Source organism: Cupressus sempervirens, chromosome 10 (genome assembly GCF_028749045.1).
Source record: "Cupressus sempervirens isolate cs-2001-9-10 chromosome 10, ASM2874904v1, whole genome shotgun sequence".
Classification (NCBI taxonomy): Eukaryota; Viridiplantae; Streptophyta; class Pinopsida; order Cupressales; family Cupressaceae; genus Cupressus; species Cupressus sempervirens.
In genome coordinates, this window is record NC_143127.1 from 935,774,109 (window position 1) to 935,795,744 (window position 21,636).

At 32.7% G+C, this 21,636-nt stretch overlaps 1 long non-coding RNA gene and 1 pseudogene across 7 annotated transcripts in view; both read right to left on the minus strand.

Moving 5' to 3' along the window:
* Window positions 1–2,301: 2,301 nt before the first annotated feature.
* Window positions 2,302–21,636, minus strand: part of LOC149537044 (uncharacterized) — an 88,791-nt gene continuing 69,456 nt past the window's right edge. For 5 of the 7 annotated variants that reach the window (XR_016357938.1, XR_016357932.1, XR_016357934.1 and 2 more), the window contains one exon: window positions 20,650–21,056. This is a non-coding gene — a long non-coding RNA (uncharacterized LOC149537044). Of the gene's footprint in view, window positions 2,700–16,329; window positions 16,812–20,649; window positions 21,057–21,636 lie in introns of those variants that run through there. The other 2 variants (XR_016357936.1, XR_016357935.1) reach the window with 2 other exon arrangements.
* LOC149537045 (uncharacterized) lies at window positions 8,065–15,751 on the minus strand (annotated as a pseudogene).

The following is a 21,636-nucleotide window of genomic DNA, read 5'->3' on the forward strand; positions in this document are numbered from 1 at the left end:
GCTCCTTACAACGGAGTTTAGATAAGTGTGAAAGATTCACTCAAGGAAGCTTAGATAAGTATGAAAGATTCAGATAAGTGAGATCAAAATATCAACATTGTATGATGCAACTAGTCTATATAATCAATCTAATTATTAGAAAATTCCAATTCATGGAAGTCAGAAGATAATTATTATTTAGTGGACTCTTTAGTACAAAAATAAGTATAAAAAATATGAAAATATAAATTAATAGATGAATTCTTAGAAAAGTTCCAGAATTTTGTTATATGTTTCAAGAAAAGAAAGCTCTACATCTAAAATTATCCTACTTAACATTATTCAGCCAATAAAAAAACTAATCTAGAAATGCTCAAGATTTACAAATTAGAGTATTAGACCGGACCAATTAAAACAATTGCATTCAAAACCTTATTTCTCATCAAATTATACAACACAACAATACCAATTTTATAACTCTAATTATAGATCTCAAGTTTAATTAAAAATTCTCACTAAATACACATCCCAATTTAAATATATAATAGTACTCTTTACATGTAACGATGTAACAAAAATGTAGAAAATGTAAATATAAGTTTTTTTTAAATGAAAATATAAAAATTAAAAAGTTAAAATTAAAACATAGATATGAAACTTATAATATTTAGGAAATTTAAATATTACTTAAGAAATGTATTTAATAATTTCAAGATTTTACAATTAAATTCAATTTATCAAATATGAAAAAAATAATTATTTTTAAAAAATGGTAATGTCTACCAGCCAACCAAACATACATTAATTTCTTATTTAATATTAAACTGAAATTACAAAACAACTGTTTTAGAATTTTAAAAATATTAATAAATTAATAATATATAGTAATCCGGTCAGCTGGATAGCCATTTCGTTAAAAAATCCCATCAAAAATTTTTAAAATATTAATAAATTAATAATATATAGCAATCCGGTTGGCTGGATAGCCATTTCGTAAAAAAATCCCATCAAAAATCTATTACAAAAAATTAATAAAAGAAATCTAAAAAATAATATGAAAAAATAATAACTTTATAACAAAATAACTAAACTAAACTGAAAAGCAAAAAAACTAAAAGGAATTAAAATAATTTAAAAACTACAACTTAAATCAATTTATAAAATCAAAAGCTAAATAAATGGATATCAAAAGTTAAATAAATGGAATAAATATAATCTTATGTGAATAAATTAGATTATTAATAATTTTTAATTTAAATAACATAATATTCACTAAAATCTTTTGAATAGATTAATAAATATTATTTACTTAAATTAAATTTATCAAATATGGAAAAAATCATTTTAAAAAATCTATTAAAAAAGCTATTATGAAAAATTAATAAGAAAAACAAAAAATAATAATATGTCTAATAAAAACTAAAAATTAATATTTAAAGAAAAAATTAAACTAATATAAAAAACAAATTAAAATAATTTAAAAACTAAAATTTTAATCAATTTTAATTTAAATCAATTTTAAAAATCAAAACAAGAGTTAGAATAAGATAAAAACTGATCAGCAGCTTTTCCACAAACTTTTCCGATCAAAAATTCAATTTCCAGATTTTTAATTCCATTTAATTTAAATTAGATTAACAAACTTCATACGAAGTAGGATCCTAAACCTGCTTTTTACTCTACACCATCCTCCTTATCTATTTGTTTTCTTCTATTTGAAACATACATCCAAACCATTCCCAACTTGGCTGTTCAATAAATAAACAACAAATGGATTCCAACTAAAATATTTCTCACAACCACCCATAACCCCCATGCGATGTAGCAAAATTGAAATCGGTGTTAAATTGAGATCTAGAATTAGCAGGCTCTTTGCTCACAGACCACAATAATTTACAAAATTAACTACAGTAATCCATACGAATGAATTGTCATGCCAACGAACACTTCCACTAAACCTAATCTTAAACTTAGAGCAGGTCCCCATGTTGTCGCTATACTTATTATGTTTACCAGCTCAAAAATTTTAAGCTCAAAAATTTTAGGAATAAAATATGGAGCGGCCTTATGCAAATTCAATTTTATTGCTTATTTTTAAAGCACGTACTAATTAATTTGGATGTAAATTGTGATTAAAAATTTAGAGGGAAAATCTGATGGAAAATAAAAGAAAGAATTTGTAAAAAATGAAGGAAAGAATTTAGTGAAGCCATCTGTCCATATTTTCAATAAGCAGTCGCTGCTTATTTTCAGCCCCCGCTTCTTTTCTATGGCTTATTTTTATTTGCTAAAATATAAGTACTCCGTGAAAATAGGAAAAGATTCTAAAATATCATTTTCCTCCAATTTTATTTTTCCATGGAAACATTTTATTGCTTATATAATTATATTTAAACAAAAATTTCATTTAACCAGCAGCATAGGGACATGAGATTAGACTTTCTTATGTTGTGTGATGCTGCATGCATATTTTCAGAATCACCATGTAAACGTTTTTCACATTCACCATCTCAATTCAGCAGGAAAGTAGTGCAAAACAGAACTCATGAATTCATGCTACTAAACCATGCATACAATCTGTGTACACTACATAGATGGAGTTGTCATGAATGCTTGAAAAAGAAAGAGTGCCTTTGCATTGAGGGATTGATGATAGGGTTTTACAGCTTCCACGTCAACTCTTACTTCACTCTTACTGTACAAATTACAAATTGTATTTGCTGTAGAGAGAGAAAGAGAGAAAAACATCAGAATAGAGCCCATACACAATAATAACTGCATGTGAAGATGACATTGTTTCACAAGAGAATCATGAAAAGAACCAACTTTTAAAAGAAATGGAATTAAGTCAACAATTGAATTTATTCAATAAATATTGATATGCATTATTGATGCGAGATAATTATGAATCTGAAGGCAGAATTTCACTGTTCTGAACATTGAAATGGTAAAAAGAAGTTGCATAGATTTTGAAATTGTCAATTTAAAGGTCTTCGACGTCTGTCCATACATAAATGTTGCTAATTTGCATTAACGAATACATGTATCTCATCTTTCAACTGTTATGTGAGTGTGGGGGATGATGAAATATATTATAAATTATAGAGAGTGAAAATCTGTTTTACGCGTTTTGTAATGACGTTTTTAAATATCTCCTTCGGCAATGGTTATCTCCATTATCTCCCTCGTGCAAAATCTACGACTGACAGGTCAACACATATTATATTGAACATTTTTTAAATTGAATTATGGAAGTTGTTTTTTCTTCAAACACCTATTGAGATCAAATCTTATAAATTATGTAAGTTGTTTTTTCTTCTAACGCCTATTGACATCAAATCTTATAATTCGCAGTCAAGCGACAGGGAGATAAATGTAATGTTGTCAAAAGTATTGATCTCAAACAGAGGACGGTTTAAATAAGAATGAAATGGCTGCCAGCGAAGGAAGATTCAGAACTTAAGGGTCAATAGTCTACTTGAGTGAGGGTTTATATCTAAAATGATGTCTTTGTAAAAAAATTTATTGTAGTCATTGATTATTAATTTCTTATCATAAACGATTATTAAACTGCTGAAAACAAATTTCTAGCTAATATTGAAAAATAACACAACTCCAACTTCACTTATCAAATATGGAAAGAAATGCGCAACAAAATGAATACAAAATTTTCGGACAAATTGTCCCTGGAAAAACCCCTAAAAGAAAACCAGTTCTACAAATGAGGAGTTATATTATAATTCAGCAAATCAAGAGATACAAAATTCCTTGCCTCTCATTGGCATAACTCCGACAACCTCCTAATTTCTCCCGTTAATATTCTCCACTATTCCCACGCTAACACTATGCCCTTGCTAACACTGCAAACTTACAAACTCATTTGCTAGCACTGCAAATGTTTTTCTAAACTTCTTATTCCCCAAATGCCCCCTAGAGCCCCTTTTATACTACACTCGTTGGTAAACCAACGGCCAAGATTGATTTACAATCGACGACTGAAATATAAAACAACTCACCAACCCTAACAAAATCGATTTCAAATTGCTTCTAAAAGAAGTCAATTATTTAATAAATAATTGTCCTTACTCTAACCAATTTGTTAGCAAAAACAATTATATATTAAATGATTGCATATGGACAAACAACTATCCAAGCTACCAAAACTAACACTCCCTCTTAGCAAGGAAATTGTTCTACATGACACCCAACTTATCTCTGAAGAAGATGAATTTTGTCTTCCCCAATGCCTTAGTCTGAATGTCTGCTACCTGCCCCTCTATAGATATGTATTGTAGTTGAACAGCTCCCCATTGTACACAATCTCTAATGAAGTGATATCTGATATCTATATGTTTAGACCTATCATGAAACACTGGATTCTCAGACAACTTTATGCAACTCTGATTATCACAATGTATCATAGTAGTCTCAACCTTCTGACCAAAAAAAGCTACCACTAGTAGAATTTTGGCAAATAAATGACTACATGACTAAAATGTTTAGTCATGAGACTAAAATTTTTAGTCACATGACCAAAACTAAATAAATCCTACTAGTATTTTGAAATTCATAGGTATAAATGATTAAATAAATGACTAATTTAGTCATTGAGTAAAATTGCAGTGCTAGACAAATAAAAATGATTAAATAAATGACTAATTAATTAGTCACTCAAACAAAAAAGGCTAAATGAATGATGATCACTACTTTATATTATGTTTTATAATATCATGCACTTTTATACATAGAAGTTGCATTCACTAGTAATGATTATTTGCTAGTAGGCCTATTGCATGAAAATTTCATGTACATTTGTCGCATATGAAAAGTCTTGCTCTTGGATGAATAAAAAATACTTAAAAATGGAATCACAAGGAATGTTACCATTAATGAATTTTTAGTCATTGTTTATTTTTCAAAGTGTAAAATAACTTTGTATGTCTCTTAGGTCTTGTTAGAGAGTTGTGAAATTCATCAAGTATTTTGCAATTAGCATTATGAAAGTGCATATTCATAGTTTTACAGGGTGTACTATTCAAAAGTATTAAAAAAATATATTAGTGAATAGGGAGCAATTATCTTTGGGTTCTCCCTAATAGTTAGACCAATTAGTGGATCCTGATAATTAGGTTGTTTGATGCCCATACAATGTTTTCCTTCTTGATTTAATAAATTATAACTTGTCTTTTATTGATGTTGTTTGATGCCCATACAATGTTTTCCTTCTTGATTTAATAAATTACAACTCGTCTTTTATTGATGTTTTTATAGTACTAACATAGATGTATTTAATTATATTTTTTGTGCTATCATTGATTCTTTTTCACATAGTGCACTTTTGATCAAGTACATTTAAATAATATTTGTATTTTTTCTTAAAAATTTCTTTGTAAATTTATGTAAAATAACTCTTCTATATCAATGTTAAGCAATAAGTTTCTAGTTTTCATTTTTAAAATTAAATAAAATACATTTGAATTATATTGAAAATTTTATTTAATTTAAAAATGTATAGTACAAACTTATTGTTAAACATTGATAAGTAGAGATATTTCTATATCAAGTCAAAAAACTATTTTAAAAATAAAATTATAAGTCTTGTTTAAACGCATATACTCAAACGTTTTGTTTTCATAAATTAAGTACAATTGCATATAGGTGTTGTATAAAGTAAAAGTATGATTAAATTTAAATATGATTAATTGTATTATAAAATAAATCATATAAATTATTTTTATAGAACAGTTATAAAATAAGTTAATAAATTATATTGATTTTTTAAATTTTTTATACAAAACAAAATAAAACAAATCAATATAATATAATATATTTCTAAAATAATAAGTACAAAAATTATTGTAAATTTATATATCATTACTATATATTATAATATAATACCATGTATTATGATCTATTAATAAAAAGCTGTGTAGTATGAATTATATGACCAATGCTCTCTTGGCATCACATTCAATTTGCAAAAACTGAATATTCATTTCAAATTTTCAAATACAGCTATAGCAATAGTGGTCATAATAAGTGACAGTTATAGTGTGTAGAAGTCATGGGAGCGGGTTTAACTCCATCAATTCACATTTGGCAGTATACTTGTGGCCAGAGCCAAAACAGGATCTTTCAAACAGGGTATACATATACATCATAGCGGAATTGAAGGGGGTTTTTGTGAGGGTTTGTAGTTGTAAGTTCTATTGTAGACATGAAAACAAAATAGGGGCCAAAAGCGTGTATATGTCACTCCCATCACAACCATTACCAATACGAAGCTCCTAGTTTTACAGATGTATGGCAGTGCAGAAACATCATGAGTGGGAACGAAGCGATCACAAGCATCAGGGTAGGGTGACTCAGAATGAATCGATGCAAAAGTAATAGGAGGGGAAGCCTCGTTACAGATCCTTGAGTTACATATCTAGTGCTAGAGCCCCTTAGATTAACAGAGGGATTCGATTAACCAGGTGGAAGCATCGCATGATGCCTCTGAACCATCTCCATGAAAGTCCATACCGACAAACTGATTAAAGGTATGTAAAACCCCTACTATCTATAGGGAAGTGATTGAATTGATATTATTATTTCCATAACCATTGTTCTCTAGTAGAAACCATTGAATTCATGCAATCCTATGTACTAGGCATCTCATATGTAGCATCTGAAAGGATAGAAAAGGCGTGTGAATTGTTTGACAAAATGCCTCTAAGAAATATAGTCTCATGGCTAGCGATGAAAGTAGGATATTCTAAAGATATATTAGTTAGAAACGAACAAAAAACTTTTAAGTACACGCAATTGGTTGGTTTTAAGCCAGACTCCTGAAATCTCACCTATATTCTCATGATATGTGGTAAAATTAAATATTTGGAACAGGGTATGAACATCCATGAAATCTTAATTGAGAGTAGATTTTGTCAAATCTCACTGTTGCAGGTGCCTTGCTAGACATATATACAAAATGTGGAAACATGGAAAAGGTGTGGGAACTATTTTACACAAATCCTCAATGATATGTAATCTCATGGACAATCATGATTGTAGGGAACACGCAAAATATGTTTATTGAAAAGGATTTAGAAACTTTCAAAGAAACTTCAAAAATAATGTCTTCTCCCTCTTCATATACTCTTGGTTTGTTTTCATAATCCAAACAGATGACTCAATCCCTGTTACCCATATCTATCTGTTGGTGACGCCAAAACAAAATTTTGAGTGGATTAAAGATTGAATATAATTTGATTTGGACAGTGATATAAAATGACTAGGACTAAAGATGGACTGGTGTATATCAACAACAATGAGAAAAAATTGTGTAATGGCAATATGGAATTGGTGTTATGCAGACTAAATTGGTAGATCCCCTTTTAACACAACCTCTTCCCTCAAATTATAGAGGTGAGGTTTGGCCATAAGACCCCTTAATTATGAAAGGTGCTTTATGCCCCAACTATTTGATATCCATTTCTTTAGGAAAGTCAGTTATTGGCATTTAAAGATCTAAAGATATAGACTTATAGGAAGCATCATTAATCCAAATAATTTTTTAAAGGGAATTTGTTTTCTTTGTTATCTGCCTTCAACATCCCATAAAGTATATAGAAATAAAGGCTCTTACGTGATGCAATAGCATTAACTCCCAAGTCTGATACAAAAATTGAGCCAAAATAGCAAAATACATTAAAAATGATAGTTGTATTAGATAAAATAAATATAGTCCTATAAATTACTGAATTGGGGAGTAGAACTAAATCTAGGAAACAGCCTGAACTAAATCAAATATGGACCACTTACTAATTGTGACAGAATGAGTTGTTATTTAAAATCAATGCTTTCAACTATGTGGGAACCCAAATTTCAATAATTTGAAAGACTCACTTTGAAAATTTGACATAAATTCTTTAATTTGTTTACAAATGCTTTTGAATAAATATAGCCCTATAAATTACCAAATCGGGGAGTAGAACTAAATCTAGGAAACAGCCTGAACTGAATCAAATATGGGCCACTTACTAATTGTGACAGAATGAATTATTATTTAAAATCAATGCTTTCAACTATGCAGGAACCCAAATTTCAATAATTTGAAAGACTTACTTTGAAAATTTGACAAAAATTCTGTAATTTGTTCACAAATGCTTTTGATCTCTGTATGATTCCTTTACAGGATGAGCCACCACCTGCAATCAATGGCATAGGAAACATTTGAGACAAAACCTCTTGGGAAAATAGAGAATTAAATAGAGTTTGACCCTAATTGTATTTATCTATGCAGTGGTCTCTAACTTAAGAATGATTGGTACTTGCTTCAGCAAGAAAATGTCTCTAAGCTTTGTCCCATTTCCCATTTTTGTTAACTTGTCTGTCTTCCTCCTCTTTGGAAGAATATCCTTTAGAAGCACACCTTTCTCTATTGAACTAGAAGCCTTTTACATGGCAGTCTCTATTGTCCTTAATGGTAGTCTCCATGTCAGGATAAAACTCTAGATAATTGCTTGAAGTGGTATTTGAGCCATTCAATGACCTTTCATTTTTCAACTCTCCATATTTCATTACTTGGTCCTATTCTTTAGTCTAGGAACTTAACTTTTCTCCATGATATTGATGACCATTAAATTATTTCATTTTATTCCATGTATTGTTTTCAAAACATGAGCTCTGTAATATGATTTCCCCTTCTCTTTCAGCCATACTTGACCCTTCTTTTTTTGTAGTTGTCATATTTTATTCATCTCTACATGTAGATAAAGGATTTATTGCACCTTGTCCTCTCCTAAAATACTTGGGTGCCAAAAAGTGGGCACCACACCACACAAAGATAAACAGACTGGGTCAATAGAAATAGTTGTTGCTGCAACTAACTCAACAATAGATGTATCTCCTTGTTGTGTCTAAATCCATTGGTACATGGGTTACATGTATGTCCCAAGCTAAGTAAAGCTGGTGATGAAATGGAAACCAATGATGCACTCTAATCTTTAGCATTCAGTTAGGCAAAACCTGCTTTACGAGGATAAGGATGTATGGGCTTCATGGAGGAATTTTTATATCATTTACTTTCTCTATCGACAAGGTCATGCCTCTGCCAGAAGATCCCCTTACCAACATGGACAAGAATATTTGAGTGTGGCTTCTATTTTGAATAGAAGTATTGGTGCCAATGTGCTCTTCAATTTGATGCCAAGCTCGTTCGTACAATTTGAGTGCCTCCAAAAACTTCACTATGTGAAAATACCCTCTTTTGGGTAAATTCCATGTTTATTAGGAGGTTGATGTGGTGAATTCAAGTTTCCATGATTGTTGTGATTGTGAAATTTCCTCTGTTGGAATTAGCGAATTCATTACTCTCATTTATGGCATTCGATGATGTTCCATTTCACTTATTTTTCTCTTCTAATTGCACTTTTTTAATCTTTTCAATTTCCATATGTTTATAATGTTATTTATACTCCTGTTGGAATATATTTTGCAAGACACTTTCAGTGTGCCTCTGCCATCTTAGAGAGCTATGAGTGGAGTTCTTAGAGAGAATATTCTTTTATTTGGTGTTGCCATTGTAGTAACATTGGAAGTTCTAGAAAAATGTTACTTTTACCTTTTTAAGATTGAATCTTATTGTACATTGTAAACAAAATAAGTTCTTAATATCATTTGCCAAGATTGTACTTCTAGAAATTATGAGGATATTTTCAATGTAGGTGCCATGGATGACAGCTAGAAGCAACACCATTTAAATCACCCTCATTGAATGTCAACTTAAAATACACATTTCCTTCTACTAGAGCATCAGAGAAACCTTGTTATCTATGGCGATTTCTCATTTCTTAAATCTGGGACTCGCAACATTGTTTCCAGGCTTGTTAATCAAGTATGTTCCTAAACTAGTTTGTAATTTTAAGTGTTTCCTTTCTACATCTTGTATGTATGCACAATGCAAATCATAAATTGAAATAGATTTATGTGTTTTTTAAGATTATCTTTATTAAGTTTCTCAAGTTTGAGTTTGAATTTTGAATCATTAAAATATAATAGAATTAAAGGAAAAGCAACATGGTCAACATTCATTTGGATTAGGAACCTTATTTTCTCATCAAGAGAGTGAGCCAGCTATGACTTTACTTAGTTCTTCGGATATGTACTGCCCCACCACTGAGATAATGGTTTTGCTCACATTCAATGCTTTTTGAGTGTGTATTTACCTTTCAAGACATAAAAAACCATTTGCAATTTGATCTTAGCAATTCTGGCTCTAATACATTAAATTTTATCAAGAGGCATCTAAATATCAAATTTCGAAACTCCGAGTGTTGTAGTGCTGACCTTCGGGACTTTGAATGTTCAATGAATTCCTAGACCTCAATACATTCTATTTTAGGGAGTGTGGACTAACCTTACAAAATATTTGTACTCTAACTTGATGAGAACAATTTCGTCACAAATTTTGAGTTGGTGAGGCTCATGAGTAAAAAAAATGATTCCAACTATTTTAACACTTGAGCTCAAAGCATAGACACAAAGTAACTGCGTTGTAGGGGATATGTAATTTTCTCTAATAGACCAAGAAATTATACTGTTTGTGGGAACACAATGTAAATGGTAAAAACTTGAATGTCCAATATTGGCATGTTAGGCATGCGGGTTGACCCTAACTATTTTGTAGATTCTATGTTGTAATATCAAACTGGCATAACTTGTAGAATGTTGTTGGAAAATAACTTGTAGAATGTTGTATATTTAATGTTGTAATACTTAAAATTAATTACAATGGAAAATAGCCACCATGTGGCACTTGTTTAGCATGCAGTCAACATACCCCTCCAAGATCCAACATAGCCGAATATAGGAATACTAAATATACAAAGTGAAGATATAATGATGAGAATCTAGATGAATAATTTGATTATTTCTTTTCCGATATCATTGACCTACATAGATAAATAATCAAAAGACTAATCCTATGTTTTCTTGTTACCAGTAAACCTTGGAAATTTCAAAACTAGCACTGAATAATATCATTCCTACTGATAACTATTAAACTTGACACAACTATGCATAAACAAACACACTCATGCACATAGATACAAACACACTCATTGTTTTGATGGACACAACCCACTATAACATCCAAAACACAAGAAGAAAATGACAATTTCAAAGGCTGGTCAGAAAGTTCAACTCAACTGTCTGGGCAAATAGAAGGTGATGGATTGATGGATACAACAATCTCTACCAGTCAGCTGCTATAAAATCGTGATGGGAACATTAGCCAGAGTATTGTTAATTGTGAGTACACTTTTCCTGTGATTGAGAGCATTACAGTACTTGAGATGACAGAACATGGGATTTTCCAATCTCAACAGGAGGTCCAACAAAATTAAGCTTCCATGGAAGATAAACCCTCAAGCTATGACCTAGCTGATATCAGTCATAACACCACAAAAGGAAAGCCACAGTTTCTAACTAAAAGGGAAAATTTTATAAAATCACAAAAGATGGAAGAGGCAAGGACAAACCAAACTAAAAATGCAATGTTTGATAATGAGAAAAGTCAAGAAATGCTGCATTCCTAGACAACAGAAAATTCAGGTGTCACAAGCCTAGATGATGTACATAATGAGGACCAAGTAGCAGAGAAAGGCGTGAACTCTGAGGCTAATACCTCAATTCATGTAGGCCATAATTCCAGAGAAACAGAGCTATAGTTTCTAGTCGGAGGAAAAAATTTACAATCACAAAAAATGGATGAGGCAAAGACAAACCAAAGTGCAATAGCAGTGTCTAATAATAAGAGCATTCAGCAAATATCAAGCTCTCAGACAACATAAAATTCTAATGTCTGGGAAAACATCAAATAATTTGGTGAATTCCTCTTACAAACAAGGTTGTCCACAATTGCCAAAGACAAAAATGTACCATTCCACTTTCAAACCAGAGAGGAATTACATCTTCAGCAAAGGATCAAAGCAGAAACTAAGTAGAGCATATCAAATGAGCACCATGTAGTTTTCCTGGTAGGAACTTTGACATCCCATGGCACTAATAAAATAATTAAGGCTGTTGAAAATCCAGATTCTAAAGAGTTGCTTACAATGACATTTGGGAATATATATTTCATTATATCCACTCTATGTTCCCCGAGAACGCATACCCAGCCTAAAACCCCCCGTTTCGAGGACAAGGACGTCCTGGGGATGGGGGGACGAGTATGAGATGTCCCCCAGCTGTCCTCAAATTTCCTTTTTTTGCAGGGGACGTTCTCGAAACTTGGGGACGTGGGGGGGGGACAAAAGGAGGATGGCCAGCCGACCCCGGTACGGAAAGGGGACGTCTAGCCGTCCCCCGACCGTACCGGGTACGGCCAGCCGTCCCCCTTTTTTGCAAGCTCAAAACATTATAAAAAAAACATTTGTTGTGTCTTTTTTGGTCGGCTAGTGAGCCCCACTCCTCCAAAAACCCTAAAATGTATATAACTCAACACATTTAAATTGTTTTAACCATTCTTCGATTTTCATTTTATGTTGCAGCCAGCTGAAGTTTTCATTTTGCAAGTAGAGGAGGTAATAGTTTTGCTTCCAAGAGCTTAACCAAAGGTTTGATCTTCTATTTTGTCCACCAAGTAAATATAAAACTCTTTGTGCTTTCATCTATCATTTTTTTAATAAATTTGTAGCTTGCAAAGTCTGATTTTTTTTTTTTTTTTCATTGTTTCAGCTCATATATCTATTCAATTGCATATTTAAACACAATGAGCAGCAGTGCGAGTACAAGTAGTAGTAGTGAAGAAGAAAATGTAGAGGTTGATGTTGTTAGTAGTGACACTAGGCAAAAACCCAAATCCTAAAGCTGATTTGTTTAAATGCCCTTCCGACATTATGAAGAATTTTGCAAAAGGTCCTTTCAATAGGAAAAAACCTCTTCTCCAATATGTCACACCTAGGCCAAAGATAAAAAGAATTCGAGAGGGACTAGGGTGTGGGATTGTCGTGTTTATCTTGATGATTTTAGGGGCAGCTATACAAGAGTGAAGTCACATTTTTTAGTTTTTAGATGCCAAGGAGTCAAATCTTGTCCTAACCTAACCGATGAACAAAAATTAGAATGTCAAAGATTGCACTTAGAGGCTGAAATGGAAGGGCAAAATTTGACAGTGACATCACCATCCATTCCCTCACAATCATCTAGGCATATTTCATCCGCCATTGGTACTAGTGGCAACCCTAGTGAGTCTAAAGGGAAGAGAAAGATAAGTAGTAATGAGAAGGGCTCGGTGGAAAGTATGTTTAATGCACAGGCAAAGGAGAAGTGTGAGGCATCCATTGGTAGATTCTTTGTTGCTAATGGTATCCCATATAATGCAGCCCGTTCCACTTATTATAAACAAATGGTGAAAGATATTATGAGCATGAATTCCTCATTTGTGCCCCCCGATGAGCATAAGCTACGAACCACTATCCTAGATGAAGAGTACTCAAAGGTTGCTTTATTATTTGAAGATATAAGACGCACTTGGGTTAGGACAGGCTGCTCTATTGTGATGGATGGGTGGACCGATGTTAGACATCGGCCACTCATCAATATCATTGTCACATCCCCTGCTGGCTCTTATTTTTTGAGAGCCATAGATTGCTCAGGAAAGAAGAAGGATGCAGATTTTCAATTCACCATTTTGCGAGATACCATAGAGGAGATTGGGGCCTCTAATGTTGTACAGGTTATCACAGATTCTGCATTTGTGTGCAAATCAGCAGGTTTGATGATAGAGGGTGCTTATAGGCACATATTTTGGACCCCTTGTTGTGTTCATTTCTTGAACAATGCATTGAAGGACATAGGGAAGATTAAATGGGTGAAGCAAGCGGTGCTAGAAGCTAGAGAAGTGCAAATGTTTATTTGCAACCACCACACTTCACTTGCTCTATTCAGGTCCTTCTCTAAGAAGAAGTTCCTCAAACCAGCCGAGACAAAGTATATCAATTATAATTATAGTTTACTTTTAATTTGTTTTAACTTTAAGTTATTTAAAAAAATTATTTATAAGTTTACTTACATGTGATGCTTTTTGTTTTAAATTTTAATCATTAATGTTTAAGTTTAAATTTTTAATTTTTAATTGTCGCTATAGGTATTGCACATATTTCATCTTGACGGAGAGGATGATTGAGGTGTATGAGGCCCTTCAATTGATGGTGGTGAATCCAGAGTGGGGACGATGGTCTCATTCTAAGTCCACTGAAGGAAAAGCGATGAGGCAAAGGATCCTTGATGAGAGTTGGTGGTCCACAATGAAGTTGTTAGTTTTTAAATTTACTATTAGTCTTTTGCTTGCTAATTTTCCTACTAATAATCTTAAAATTTTTAAAATTCTAATTCTGATTTTTTTTTTTTTGGCATTTTGATCTTGCAGATACATTTTCTCTGTCATAGCACCCATTGTTGATGTCATTAGATATGCTAATACTGATGCTCCTAGTTTAAGAGAGATCTATGAGACTATTGACAGCATGTTGGGTAAGATGAAGAGAATTGTTGCGGCAAAGGATCCTACATTGGGCTTTTATGAGGAGCATATTAAGCCTATTGTGACACGGAGGTGGAACATAATGAATACCCTGCTTCATATGGCAGCATTTGCTCTAAATCCCAAATAGTATGCACAATTGGGTGAAAGAGCCCTCCCATGTGATAATCCTAAGGTTTTGAATGGCTTCACAAAAGCAATTGATAAGATGTATTCAGCTCAAGATGCCTCTACTCTTCGTGCACAGTTCCTTGACTTCACCAACCTTCGTGGCCCAAACTTGGGTAAGCCACAAGAAAAGTTGGATAGAGTTGTTTTGGCACAAAGGGATCCTATTGGATGGTGGACTTGGCATGGGAGAGATACACCTGAGTTAAAGATACTTGCCGGTCACCTCCTTTCACAGGTTGCTAGTTCTTCAGCTGCAGAGAGGAACTGGTCCACATATTCATATATCCACTCTATCAAGAGGAATAGACTTACCTCTAAAAGAGCGAAGAAGCTAGTGACAGTGCATCATGCTCTTCGACTTGCCGATTGCCAGACTCCAGAGTATAGGCAGACACCAGCTTTGCGATGGGATGTTGAGCCTGAGGATGTGGCCCAGATAGATGAGGATGACATAGCACCAGGACTGGTTGGGGTTCCATTAGATGAAACTACTCTTCCTGTGGAGGATGACAGTGAAGAGGATTTTGATTTTGATGCCATGGATTAGTAGAGGCAGAATAGGAGCAGCAGTCTGCTTCATTTTCTATGTTTTGCTTTTTATGTTGAACATGAACATGATTATGATACATTGATTGTATGATACTTATTACTTTATGGCAGCCTATAGCTTTGGGCATATTTTGATTTTGATTTTCAGATTTATGATTTATCATACTTATCATTATGAGTCTTATGATATTGACAATGGTTAATAACTTAATGTTCATTGTTCAGTGTTCTCTGATATTGTATTGATATGCATTTTGAGAATTGGATACTAAAATACTAAATAGTAAAATACTAAAATCGGATATTATTTCATAGATGGCATTCAAATGTTGTATGTTATGGTTCTATAATGTTTAAATGACATGCTTTGTGCTTAGTTTCATATGAATGACATGTATATTTACAAATTTCAATGTATATACTATATTTTAAAATTTTCTTATATATATAGCCGTCCTCGTCCCCCCCGTCTCCAAAATCGCCAAAAAAATTTGCCGTCCCGGAAACCCGTCCCGCTGTCCCCATAACGAAAACTTGGGGGAACATAGTATCCACTTATCTCGGAATGTCACAAATCATTACAAATCATTACATTGCAAGATGATAAGGATTTTGAAGCACCATCAGAGATTTCTAGTCATCTTTGCTAGATAAGCTCTACTAATGAAGATGCATCAGTTGGTAACAACACAATCGCTACCGGACAGCTGCTCCCAGATCTTGATGCAACCACAGACTAGATTATATTTGCTTGTAGAAAAAACATTACTATGGCCCATGGGCATGCAGAAATTGAGAAGGCAGATGTATGGATTTGTCAATCTCAACGAGGCAACAATCAGAGAAAATTCTTAAGTGCAGGAAAATTCAAACTGTTCATCACATAAAATCTCCAGATATGCCAAATCAATTGTCCTATCAAGAAGCAGGAGAAAGCAATCTCACATCTGAGCATGATAGTGTACAAACTCCAATAGGAAATGAAGCTCAACCACAAGAAATGGGAAAACAAATGTCACGTATGCCAATAACCTGAAAAGCTTCAATATCATATCAAATTGAGGTCACAAACCAAGATTCTCTACATGATTCAAACCAGGAAATAGAGAGGTGTAAATTCTGGGACTGATATATTAATTGCGCATAAAGCAATCTGTATTTCAGAATCCGAAACAATCCATTATTCAGAATCAACTAGTAATATTCATCAAAGAGTCAAAAAAAGTGAAGACTGTGTATAATAAACTTCCATTTGCGATCCATTAACTGCAGGCCATATTTCCAAAGAAAGAGAACCACAGTTTCTAGTCAAAGAAGAAATTGTTCTTAAAATACAAGAGACAGTTATGACATCTGAGATTGATACATTAATCGATCATAAAACAATCCGTGTTTTGGGATAAAAAAAAAAATCCATCACTCAGAATCAAACAAAATGAAGAACGTGTGGATGATAAAACTTCAATGTATGATCCATTTTTTCCAGGCTATATTTCCACAGAAATAGAACCGCCGTCTCTAGTCAAAGAATAAACTATTCTTAAATCACATGATATAGTTGTGAATGCTGAGACTGGTACATCAACTGATCATACAACAATCCAGATTTGATAATCAGAAACAATCCATCATTTAGAATCAACTAGTAATATTCATTTAATAGCCGAACAAAATGAAGAATATTTGGATGATGAAACTTTAATTTCTGATCCACTTATTGCAAGACTTATTTTCACAAAATGAGAACCACAATTACTAGGAAAAGAAAAACTGTTGTAAAATCACAAGGGATGAAAAACAAAGACACAGACCAAGATAAAACAACAATGCTCAATACAAGAAGCAGTATACAAAGATCGTGCTCTCAGATCACAGAAAGTTATGATGTGTGGGAAGATATACAGTTATTTGGCAAATTCTGCTTGCAAAGGAAGAAATCCACAAATATTAAATACATAAATGGGTAATCCCACACTCAGCACAAAGAAGAACCTCATCTTCCCCAACAGTCAAATACAAGTGAGGAAAGCATCTCAGATAAAATTTGTACAGTTTTCCTGGCAGGATCCCTGTCCTCCCATAATTTGAATAAAATAATAAAGGCTGCTGAAAATACAGATGCGGAAGAGTCACCTATAGTAACATTCAACAAGATATACTTCATCACATCCACTGATCTTGAAATGTTGCAAATCATGAGACCCCCAAATAATGAGGGTTTTTAAGGACTGCCAAAGAATTCAGTTCATCTTTGTACACAGATAGACAATTCTAGGACTGAAGATACGTCGGTCATTAACAAGACAACCATTAATACTCATTATAGTGCAGCAATTTCCAACATGGAGTTGGCTGATGAAAAGTCAAATTTCAAGGAAAACATGAGTCATGGTGTAGCTCTATCAGATTCAATCAAGGAGATGGGGATCCTAACTATGAATGAAAATGCAAAAGACCATAATGTTGAAGATGCAGGCATTGAAATTTCTGAAAACAACTCTAAATCTGAGGTATGGATAGAAGTCACAATGGGAAATGATCAAGTAGAACTTAAAACCACAAAAATTGTAAATGCAGGTTCCCGAATGTGTGAGGCACTAAAACAAACATAGACAACAACTTCAACAAGTTTCAAAGTCTCTAACTGTGGAATATATAGAGTCATCAGAAATGGTAAGTAAAATTTTTTCTGAAGTTATTCCAGCAGCAATACACATCTAGATCTCAGGAACACAAATTGGGAAATTCAAAAGATCCAGAATAGCATCAAATATAAACGCTACCACCATTGTCACAACAGATTTAGTCTCCCATGAAACTGACAACAAGCTTTGTGATACGTTTAGATTTCCACTGGAGTAGAACAATCTAATAGTTGAGCTTTTCTATTTATTTTAAATATAATTTGCACTAGCAGTGCAGAATAATCGGAGAATTGACTAAAACTAACATTGAATTGGGAGCACTCTCCTCAACAATGAACATCTACATCCACACTACAGGGAATTGAAGAAGGTTGGGAGGCGTATCCCACTGTGAATTGGAAGCAAAAGAACTATTATATATACTTGGTCATTTCTCTACCAACTAAACAGGTTGTTGAAGCATTGGTAAGTAGTGATTAGGCCAATTCTTGAGAAATTTGTCGTGTCCATTTTCACAATAGCTAAAGTTATTCATCACATCAGTTGATAATTGAAATTTTATTATAATTTTTTTTCCTCGCCTCTTTATTGAAAAGGTCATTTTTTCGGTTAGAGATTTAAAAATTCCAAGCATCTGTGGCTTAAAGAAATTTTGTAATCTCCATTTTTAGTCTTGCTGTGACTGCAATTTTTTGACAGTATCTATAACACATGTAAACAAAAAGTATTTTGAGAAAACTTCATACCAAATTTGATAAAATTCATTCATCAGGTGGGCCTATTACAATTTCAAGGAGTGCATTTAATGAAGTGAATTACCTTAATTGAGATTTTATTGAAATTCGTAATTTCATATACTTTCATTAGTTTATATGGACTCCATTACATTGCCTGTACAATGATGCACCTGAGAGGCCTAATCACGAACTTTACAAGTAGGGGAACACTACATTCCATGATGTCATGACCATCTCTTGTTAGGGTTTTCTTTAATATTTAGAACCTAGTTGCCTTTCATTTTAACCTTTAATCCATTTCCTCATTTGGTTGTGTGTTGGATTGAGGCCCTTTTGTCCTTTATCATCTTATTTTTGTTTCAAGGAGATTTTATTTGAGCTTTTAGAATAGTGAAAAAGGTGCAATGGGTTGAGAAAGCATGAAATAGTGGAAGTTTTAAGTGATGAGGACAGTTTTAAGGTTGCCTTGTAACCTGCAATTGTTATTAGGAAGAGGGATTTAGAGTACCTTATTATGTTTAAAGTTTAGTAACTAATCAGATAAAGCATGTAACCCCTAACTATGATGCACACAACAAAGATGGGTGGTAGAAAAGAACCATTGAAAATGTCCTAGCTAATAATAACAATGTCATTCATTTCAGTCATTCTGGGGAAAAATTATCATATCAAAATCTATGCAGCATTCATATAAAAAATGCAATCAACATATATAGAGCAGGATTTATTACTTTTGTATGATTCTTTTTTTCCCTAATAATTTATACCTAAAGTGAGTAATTAACAGAGAAATTGAGATCCCACATTTGAAATATTAAAAAGAAAAAAGAAAGACTGCATACTGATTCTTGCTAATGTGGATAATACTTTCGAAAAATATGCAAGAAACCAAGCAGTCAGTCTTCCAATTATCACTCACGATGAGTTTTTCAATACCCATTCCACCAAGGTTGAGACAACAAACCCTGTTGCACAACATTTCTTTTCACAAACTGGAAGGTAGTGATAATCAAATTAGCACATAAATTATGTTGTGCCCAGTCATTTAAAAAAAATTCTCCTAAGCTGAAAGGGCAGACAGTAACATTTAAAACAAAAATTATAGCAAGAAGACAAATCTTTGAATGAGAGAAAAAATTACTTTGGAAACAAGAAATTCATTCTAAAAAAGAGTACATTTCCTCATCATGTCATATGGTGGCAGGGTAATAAAGAGGATACCTGTAGTGTAAGAATTGCATATGCTGTAAAAGAAAATTCTCTCTCCTCTGTTGGTAATGATTGTGTTCCTAATCTGATCTGGAATAATAGGGCTCTGCCAACATGTACTTTTGCTTGGCTAGCTGCAAGGAATCAGATTTTAATTTTGACAATTTTATGAGGAGAAATATTTTTGGGTCTTCCAGGCATCTGTCATGCTGCAATGAAGAGGAGATGGTAAAATGTATCCTATTGCAGATTATGCCTGATCCATATGCTCAAATCTTCTCTTATAGCTGAAAATGCTCTGGCTTTTTCTGAGTGTGATCAATCTACAGCTCAAAACCTAGCAAAAAGGCTTGAGTAATTTATAGACCCTGTGGAAAATAGTTAATTTGTGTATATTATAGGGTTTTTGGTTCAAAGGAATAGGTGTTATTTATGAGGCCAAAAGTTGGAACCCAATGTAATCAAACATCTTTGGAAAGTTGCAGGCAACATTAATGTTTTTTATGTTTTAACCAGTTTAAACAGTTTCTCTATTCATGTTAACGTTGAATAAAGAACATAAGTGCAAAGAGGAATTGACGTGGAATAGGCCAAGCTAAGAGGTGAAGTAAAATTTTGACAGGGTATCTGAAGGAAACACAGGTAGGGTTGAGACTGGATATGTGTTACATGATCATTAGCCAAAATGGACAACATTGACTTTTGGGCTTAAAGCTTCATCTGAGGTGACTTTTCAAGAAGTGGAAGTTGAGGGAAACACTCAAATAGTCATTAATGAAGTTTTAAATGGACATTGTCCAAATTGTTAGTAAATATTTTTGAAGCAGTAAAATATGGAGAACAAAAAATATCTCTTTCAAAAGAATTCATTGCTACAGAGTACAATAATGATGTTTGTACAATTAATTCTATAATTGGAATGGGACCCCAAAGTCGATCCCTAATAAATAAATTTAATACATTGAGCTTGATGCTAGAAACCATGAGGACCTTTACTCAATCAAGTTTGTAATAAACCTCCACATCAACATTTCAAAGAAATCTAGTATACCTTCTTCAAAAAAAGTGTTGCAGTAATAGAGCCACCTGGATGACCTCCAGTGTTTACTATATGTGTTATCCTTGATTTCATGCTTTTCCAGTAGCTATCATCTAGTGGCATTCTCCAAAAAAATTCTCTTGTGGCCTCTAAAGCTTTGGATATTTCCTCTGCCATGTCAACATTAGGAGTATACATCCCTGGAAATACCAAGAGTTTGATAAGATAATCTTGTATATAAGGTTATTGTTTACACAAAACCTTACAGTTTGTAATCTTCTGTTATACACAAAGAATCATTTTATCCATACAGATATGTTCGAAGACAATGCTAAATGTTGACAAAGAATCATTTTATCCATATAGGGATCTTCAATAATAATATTAAATATCAACATCTGCAAAGTAATTAGACCTGTTGAAATCATATGCAAAAAAAATTTCATTGAATATTTTTCCTTACACTTCTTGAAGTTAATATTCATATCATCACATATCGCAATAATGGAAAAAATTCACACAAAACTAGATGAAAAAAAATTCCTGGACATTTTCACAGATCATTACAATATTTGTTATTTGATCTATTCAAAGCTTGTATTAAGGTAGGAAAATTTGGTTAAGATATTTGAATATAGAGGTATAGAAAATCATCAATAATAAAAAAAAAAAATGAATTCTAGAGGATTTACTATAACACATTATACTTGGAAAATCTCAAAACCATACTAACATATTGAAGGTGCTTGCATACCATCAAAGAATACAAGATTATGAAAA